Below are 9196 nucleotides of genomic sequence, written 5' to 3'. Positions count from 1 at the left end.
TTCACCGTGTTAGCCAGGATGGTCTTGATCTCCTGACCTCGTGATCCGCCTGTCTCAGCCTCCCAAAGTGCTGGGATCACAGGCTTGAGCCACTGTGCCCGGCCTCTGTCCCTAATATTAAAAACAGGTCAGTTTTCGGCCTGGCATGGTGGCTCACACCTGTAATCCCAGCACTGTGGGAGGCCTAGGTGGGTGGACCATCTGAGGTCTGGAGTTCGAGACCAGCCTGGCCAACATGGTGAAACTCCATCTTTACTAAAAATACAAAAAATTAACCGGGCGTGGTGGCAGGCACCTGTAATCCCAGCTACTCGGGAGGCTGAGGCGGGAGAATCGCTTGAACCTGAGGGACGGAGGTTGCAGTGAGCCTACATTGCACCACTGCACTCCAGCCTGGGCGACAGAGTGAGAATCCGTCTCTAAATAAATAAATAAATACACAGCCCTCTGAAGCTTATGGATTGGCTGGGAGCAGCTTTGAGGGGAGGACCGAGTGCGGCTGGCACCTAGACAGGATGTCTAGAGGGGACGTATTTGAATCATAAACCCAGCCGTTTCACTCCCCAAGTAGTTCCGCGATCGTGATCACCAAGCAGTCTGGCGTGGAAGTGAGAATTTACAGGGATGAATGATGAGTTTCTTTTTGTTTATATGTTCCTGAAATGTTTTTTTCTTAAAGATCATATTGTGGCAGTAACCTGTTTTTTTTTTTTTTTGTACTGGAATTGCAAAGTGTAGGAAAACAGAAAAAATAAAAATGACCTAGAATCCTATCACTCAGTGATGATCACAGCAGACAGCTACTTTTCAGCCTTTTGTACATAAGAATTCATCATGTATTGTGTATAGTACTTTACAATATTTCTATCATATTGCCATTTTAAACTTTTTTTTCTTTATATCAAGAATGTTTTGTCATGACATCTAATATGCAGCATCACCTTAAATGACTGCATCACACTTCATTGTCAAAGCAAACCGACACGTATTTAAACAATTCTCTATTGTTGGATATTTAGGCTGGTTCCAACTTTTTGCTCTTGTAAATAACTGTACAGTGGATATCCTGGTACATAAGTCTTTGCACACGTCTCTGGTTATTTCCTTAGGGTAGATTCCTAGAAGTAAAATTACTGGTGAAATGATTCACACATATTAAGACTTTCGATAAATACTATCATATTTGCCTAGAAAGTTTATGACAAATAACATTTCCAACAGGAATGTGAGTCTGTCTCCCCAGCCCCTCCTTATCTTCTCCAGTCCTGGGTTACATCAATGAAAATGTAGAGAAGAAAAAAAACATAAATAATTCTACCTCTGAAGTAAACCACTGTTAACAATTTAGTGAATATTTTCTCCAGATTGTTTTCTGTGTACTTGTACTCATGTATGTGTGTGTGTTTCAGAAATGGAATGATGTATACATATTGATTTGTAACCTGATTTTTATTTGTTTTTTGTTTTTTGTTTTTTTTTTTTGAGACGGAGTCTCACTCTGTCGCCCAGGCTGGAGTGCAGTGGCCGATCTCAGCTCACTGCAAGCTCCGCCTCCCGGGTTCATGCCATTCTCCTGCCTCAGCCTCCCGAGTAGCTGGGATTACAGGCACCCGCCACCATGCCTGGCTAATTTTTGTATTTTTAGTAGAGATGAGGTTTTACCATGTTGACCAGGCTGGTGTTAAACTTCCGACCTTCAACAATTCTCCTGCCTCGGCCTCCCAAAGTGCCACCACACCCGGCCGATCTTGGAAATCTTTGAGTTCATGCATTCTCGTATGAAGGTGATATCTCCCCCAAAGGGGCAAAAATTGGTTCTTCAGTGGCAAAAACCTTTTTTTTTTTTTTTTTTTGGTAGAAATGGGGTTTCACCACGTTGCCCAGGCTAGTCTCAAACTCTTAGGCTTAAGCAGTCTACCTGCCTTGGCTCCCAAAATGCTGGGATTACAGGCGTGAGCCACCATGCCCAGCCTAAAAATCCTACTTTATATGTATAAAGCCCATGTGTACATTCACTACATAAATAGATATACTGTATATCTGTGGCATTAAAATTGCATGTGGAGGGAGTGGTAAATAGAGAAAATGTTCCAGAAAAGCTCCTTATAGGGGGAAATGAAAAAGTAAATGAAGAAATATTATTTTATTTTCCATCTGCACCTTAGTTCCCCCATCTGTAAAATCGGGATAATAATCGTGCCTAATTCAGAGTTGTGGCAAGATTTCAAAGCATTTACAGAGTGCCTGGCTCCTTGGAAGTGCTGTGTATGTGTTAGTTATTATCATGGTTATTGTTCTCGATGTTTTTGGAGCATTTTGTAGGTGTCGGGAAGTAGAAGAGCACAGTTCTGGGGTCAGATGAACTGGGTTTGGAGACTCTCCTTACATTTGTGACTATTCCATTTTCTCATCTGCAAATGAAATAAAACTGCCTTGCGAAGCTGCTGTCCAGGTTAAAGGGAGTAACATAAGCAAAGTCCCTGGTGTATTAACCAACTGTTATTATTATCCCCTTCTGCAGATTGGATGAGACCCCGAGCCCTGGAGAGATGTGCTCAGGCAGATATGCAGGCCCCCCTGCTCCAGCTTCCAGGCTCCCGGGCTTCAGTCTTCAGTCGGCCTTTGTTCTGCCACCTTCTCCTGGAAGTCACACCTCCCTCTCTTCCTGCCTGCCACATCACGGGAGTCTGCACGCCCCCAACGCTCAAGAGGCTCTGACAGGTATGAGTTTGTTGTTTTTGTTGTCTTTTTTTAAAACAGCCTGTGACTTTGCCTTTGTCTAAACAGAGCAGCAGCGAAGACAGAGAACCTGTAAGGCTTCCTTGTCCCTCTGCCAAGCGCTGCCTCTGGTCAGCCAGAGCCACCAACTCTGTTATCTTTTCTGCTGGAGGCAGTAAGGGCAGGCCCAGCGCTGGGGCTCACCAGGGCCTCTTACTGGTTTTCTGGGCTCTGATTCTGGGTCTGGAATCCCTGGGTGTAAACCCTGCAAGCTGACACCAGCAAATTCGCCCTTTCAAACAGGGAGGCCAAGGACCCTGGGCACTCTCAAGCCCAACTTCAGCGACAACAGTTCTTTCTTTTTGTCTCCATCCCATCAGCTTTTGAGGGCGTGGCTCCGGCAGCCCCCGGGGTGTAACCTCTGTCTGGTGGCCAGCTCAGGTTTTGGGGGATGTGGAGGGAGGGTCAGGGATGCCAGCCTGGGCCATCACCCGCTTGCACAGGTCTGCAAATCAATAGCTGTGTCTGCCTTGCAGGGGGGCAGAGAACCTTCCAGTGGCTTCTGTTGTGCCGTGTTTTATTTTTAACCATGGAGTCCAGCACGGGAGCCAGACTGCCTGCATTCGAGTCTTATTTTCTTCCATCCTCCACGGGTGACCCCTGAGTGACCGTGGCCAAGAAACAATTAAGATCATTAAAATCTCCCCAGGTCTCAGTTGCCTCATCTGCAAAGTGGGGACAATGATAGTGCCTTTTTCACAGGATTCACGGGAGATAAAGTGAAGGGATGCATTTAAACCTGGCGCACAGTGTACACTCAACAAATGTCAGCTGTGGCTAGTAGGGCCCTGCTGAGCTGGCCCCATCCACCTCTCACACTTCGTTTCCTACCATTCCCCTCCGCACACACTCTGCTGCAGCTGCCCTCCCCTCCCCTCTTGATACAAGGCAGGCTTGGCCTCCCTTCAAGGCTTTTGCTCCTCTGCTTCCTCTACCTGGGAAGCTTTTCCCAGATCTTCGCCAGGCAGGCTTCCTACCTGCTCATTGTCTCAGATCTGGGGCCACTTCTTCTAGGAGGTCACTTTCCCTCACATGATCCTGTTTTATTTGCTTCATAACCTTTACCCCCACTAGAAATTATTTGGTGCATTTATCTCTCGCTTGTGTATTGTCTGATCTACCTCTGCAAAGTAAATTTCCATTTTTAGGAACCCTATCTGTACCCCCGAGGGCCTAAAATAGCAGTGGCGTACCGTTATCGGTCAGTAAGTGACTGGGTAGAATACCAGCTTAAGTAACACAAAGCCAGTGCTGGTTGAGCTTGATTAAATAACGGGTTGGGTATTCTGAGAAGAAGCCCATTGTATACATGTCTTCTCTTGATTTTACAACACACTTCTGAAGGGGGTACTCTTTTTGGCCTCATACCACAGATGAGGCAACAGTCTCAGAGAGGTTAAGTAACTTCCCCAGGGTCACACAGCTAGTAAGCAATCATGGCTTAGAGAGGCTCAAGTCTAGGTCTGTCCCAGTGCTTCCTTGGCCCTCTTTTTTTTTTTTTAATTTTAATTTTGAATCTGAGTCTCACTCCGGCACCCAGGCTGGGGTGCAGTGGTGTGATCTCAGCTCACTACAAACTCTGCCTCCTGGGTTCAAGCGATTCTCATGCCTCAGCCTCCCGAGTAGCTGGGATTACAGGGGCGTGCCCCCACGCCCAGCTAATTTTTGTATTTCTAGTAGAAACGGGTTCACCATATTGGCCAGGCTGGTCTCAAACTCCTGACCTCAAGTGATCCACCCACCTCGGCCTCCCAAAGTGCTGGGATGACACTTGCCCAGCCCACCCTGGGCAAGTGAGCACCATGCCCAGCCCACCCTGGCCCTCTTTTGACTGAGGTCCCGGAGCTTTGATGGAAGAGGGAGTGAAGAACAGCAGTGCTAACATGTCTTGTTTGAAGCACACGTTCATTCTGCACTAATAATAGTTACATCCCAAATTGCCTTTGAGCCTCCCCGCAGCCCTAGTATATGGTGGGATGTGAACCGAAGCTCAGAGCCGGGATGTAATCTCTTGGGGCCACCAGATCCCGGCTTAGCCTTCTGTGAGACGTGTGGTTGCTGGACTTGAGAAAGGTCTCAGCTTAAAGTCTCGTCCTCTGGGAACCTCCTCTGAGCCAGTCCGGTCAGCTGCCGGGCCGGTGTCACTCTTCCTCGAGGTGCGGCCCCTCCCTGGCACTCACCCTTGCATGCAGTGGCTCAATTGCATCTTCCCTGACTTGCTGGACTCATGCTGTCTAGTGCAGTAGCCACTAGATCAATAGGGACCAACTTTGCTCCCACCTCCAGGGGACATTTGGCCGTGTCTGGAGACATTTGTGGTTGTTGCATCTGGAGACAGGGGACACTACTGGAACGAGAGGAAAGGGTCCAGGGTCGCTGCTGAATCTTCCACAATGCACAGCAGAGCCCACACTAAAATTATGGGATCCAGGTTGAGAATCTCTGCCTTAGACCCCAGTGGCTACTGAACACTTGAAATGCGGCTGGACTGAGCTGAGATGTGCTGTGAGTGTAGAACACACACTGGATTTCAAAGATTTAGTCTGAAAAAATGAATATAAAATATTTCATAAATCCTTTTAAAGTATTGACTACATGTCAAGGTGATATTTGGATATAGTGGGTTCACTAAACCGGAGGATAAAATTCGGTGTACCTGTTTCTTTTTATCATTTGATTTGTGGCTACTAGAAGATTTCAAATGACCTACAGGGCTCACGTTATATTTTGATTGGGCAGCAGTGTGCTAGACTGGACATCCATGAGGAAAGGAGTCTGTCTGGGTTTGCTTGTCACTGCAACTGCGGGGCTGGCCAGGGGCTTGACACGTGCTGGGTACTCAGTAGATAGTTACTGAGCAGGAATAAAGGAGGGACAGCAGAGAGGGAGGGAGGGAGAAGGAAGAAAGAAAGAGGGAGAGAAGGAAGGAGGGAAGGAGGGAAAAAAGGAGGGAGAAAGGAGGGAGAAAGGAAGAAAGGAAGGAAAGAAAGAAGGAAAGAACAAAAGAAGGGAGAAAGAAGGGGAGGGAAGAAAAGAAGGAAGGAAGGAGGCGAGGAGGAGAGAAGGAGGAAAGAAAGAAAGAGAAGGAGGGAAGGAAAGAGGGAAAGAAGGGGGGAAAGGAAAGGGGAAGGGAGGAATAGAAGGAAGGAGACACAAACATTCCCTGGAGCTGTCTTGAAAGGCCCCAAAACCCCACTGGCGAGCCCAGAATCCTCTCCCCATGTCCAGTATTTAAGGCAGCTGTCAAGGAGCATTCCTTCCTTCTAGCGGATACCCCAGCTGCCCTTCCCTGGTCTCTGCCCTGTGTCCCTGCCCAGTATCTCCTCCAGGTCCCCTTGGCTGGGGGTGGCCTTGGGTACTCACTTCATGCCCTGTTTGGGAGCTTCTCCATTTGCAACCCGCTCCCATTCTGGTCCTCATTAGCAGTGAGAAGTAGTTAGGTTTGAAAAATCTTAGCTCTCTGAGCCAGGAGCCTCTGGGATAAAAATCCAGACAACCAGGGATACAGTTCCAGGCTTTCTATGACTTTAATTGTCTTTAGCAAACGGGTTGATTTTCCCCACAAGAAAAGGGGTGAGCACCAGAACACATATTTAGAAACTTCTGTCCTGTCCTGACAATGAGCTTTCTGAGAATACGGCGAATACTTCACCATTACACAACAGAGATGATTGAGCAAGTGTGGGCAGCACGGCCAGCTGGACTCAACAGGATTCTGTCCCTAATTTTTTTTTTTTTTTTCGAGATGGAGTCTCTCTCTGTCGCCCAGGCTGGAGTGCAGTGGCCGGATCTCAGCTCACTGCAAGCTCCGCCTCCCGGGTTCACGCCATTCTCCCCCGTCAGCCTCCCGAGTAGCTGGGACTACAGGCGCCCGCCACCACGGCCGGCTAATTTTTTGTATTTTTTAGTAGAGACGGGGTTTCACCGGGCTCGCCAGGATGGTCTCCATCTCCTGACCTCGTGATCTGCCCGTCTCGGCCTCCCAAAGTGCTTTTTTTTTTTTTCAGACGGAGTCTCACTCTGTCGCCCAGGCTGGAGTGCAGTAGTGCCATCCTGGCTCACTGCAACCTCCATCTCCAGGGTTCAAGTGATTCTTGAGTGTCTCAGTCTCCCGAGTAGCTGGGATTACAGGCGTATGCCACCACCCTTGGCTAATTTTTGTGTTTTAAGTAGAGATGGGGTTTTACCATGTTGGCCAGGCTGGTCTTGAACTCCTGACCTCAAGCTATCTGCCCGTCTTGGCCTCCCAAAGTGCTGGGATTACAGGCGTGAGCCACAGCTCCCGGCCTATTAACCTGATTTTTTTTTAACTGCATGTTGTCATCATCTTTTATGAAGCATCAGTCACTTCCACGGCTTCATATCATTACCGCGAAGTTTGCACTGGAGAATATTTCACCAGTTCTTTAGTGCTGAGCATATAGGCTGCTTTCAGCGTTCCTCATATAAATGATGTGGAAATACATTTCCTTCCTTATACTTAGTTTCTAAATAATTCCCTAGAAATAAGAAAAACGCACATTTTAAAGGAATTTAATATGTATTCCAAATCTCAGAACAGCTGAATCAGTTTCTTTCCTCCAGTTGTGAGCATGCCATTTCTCCATTTGGCTAACACCGTGGGTTACCATTCTTTTCAAATATTGTTACTCTGAAAGATACACGAAGTGATGTCATTACAATTACAGTTTCCACCTCCATTGCTTGATTCCTCTGGAATCTAAACATTTCTCCTGCATGCATTGCCCACTTTTATTTCCATTTCTGTGATTTGCCTGTCATTTTTCTTTAGCCATTTTTATGACTCTATACCAGCTTTGTCTATTTTAAGAGGCTAAATACTTTGTCATGTAGGTTGGAAATATTTTTCCTCATTGTTTTGTCTTTTAATGGTATTAGTGATGGTTTTTTATGTCCAAGAGTTTTAAAAATTAATTATAATGAATACAAGTTGTATTTTTTTTACTGTATACAACATAATGTTTTGAAATGTGTATACCTGGTAGCATGGCTAATTCAAGCTAATTAGTATATGCATTACCTCACATACTTATCATTCTTTGTGGTGAGAGCACTTAAAATCTACTCTCTTACTGATTTTCAAGAATATCTTGTTGGCTGAACACAATGGCTTACACCTGTAATCCCAGCACTTTGGGATGCCAAAGCGGGAGGATCACCTGAGGTCAGGAGTTCAAGACCAGCCTGACCAACATGGTGAAACCCCATCTCTACTAAAAATACAAAATTAGCCGGGTGTGGTGGCGCGTGCCTGTAATCCCAGCTACTCAGAGTGCTAAGGCAGGAGAATCACCTGAACCCAGGAGGTGGATGTTGCAGTGAGCCGAGATCACGCCACTGCACTCCAGCCTGGGTGACAGAGCGAAACTCCGTCTCAAAAAAAAATCTTATTATTAGCTATAGTCTCCATGCAGTACCACAGATCACTTGAACTTACTCCTCCTCTGTAACTGAAAATTTGTATCCTTTGACCACCCCCTGGCCATCACCATTCTACCCTCTGCTTCCATGAATTCACTGGTCCAGGAATTTATTTATTTTTTTTATTATTAAAAAAATTATGGAACATTTCACAGATTTGTACGTCATCCTTGTGCAGGGGACATGCTAATCTTCTCTGTATCGTTCCAATTCTAGTGTATGTGCTGCCGGAGCGAGCGCAGTCCCTGGAATTTTGGAAGCTTATGTGACTCTTCACGTTTTCCCTGGTGGTGTCTGCCTTCACAAGCCTAGAAGGGCCTTCAGGGGAATGGGTTTGAGGGCCCGTAGCCACAGCGGGACAGTTGAAGGAATATTCAGAGTGAAGCAGATGACATGGAATTTACAGGGTGAATGAGATGGCTTCTGGCTTCACAGAAGCTGTGTCAGTTACTCGGCAATGCAGCCTGGGAGGTAGAGAGCCCTCGGTCTTTTCTTAATTTTTATAAGGGTCTCTGAGCTACTCATTATGTGCAGAAAGAGCCCTGGGCAGAATCCTGGACTCTGGCACGGCTGCCTACTCACCATGGAGCCTGGTCTCCTCCTTGGTAAAATGAAAGAATGAGCCAGGATCGCCTCCTCGGACCCCTAACTGCTCATGACATATGGCCTTAAATATGGCTCTAAACATCACTCCCCGTGGAGCCCTTTCTAGATATCTCAGGCCTGAGTCCTCCAAAGAAAGACACAAAGATTTGACCATATGAACATTAACAATCCCTGGACGTCAGGAAACACCACAAATAAAATTAAAAGACAAAGAACAAACTAGGAACAAAATTTTCAACAATTAGGTCATTCCACCTCCCGACTCAGCCAATGGATGGATGATTCCTGACTTCCCCCCCCCAGAGGGGTGGGGAGGGTACAAGGTGACTTGGGAAGATACCCAGCTTGGGGCACAGGAAAGTGCTCAGTC

This window comes from Colobus angolensis, unplaced genomic scaffold (assembly GCF_000951035.1).
Source record: "Colobus angolensis palliatus isolate OR3802 unplaced genomic scaffold, Cang.pa_1.0 Scaffold156, whole genome shotgun sequence".
NCBI lineage: Eukaryota > Metazoa > Chordata > Mammalia > Primates > Cercopithecidae > Colobus > Colobus angolensis.
The sequence above is the reverse complement of the archived record's forward strand: the minus strand, read 5'-3'. Positions refer to the sequence as shown.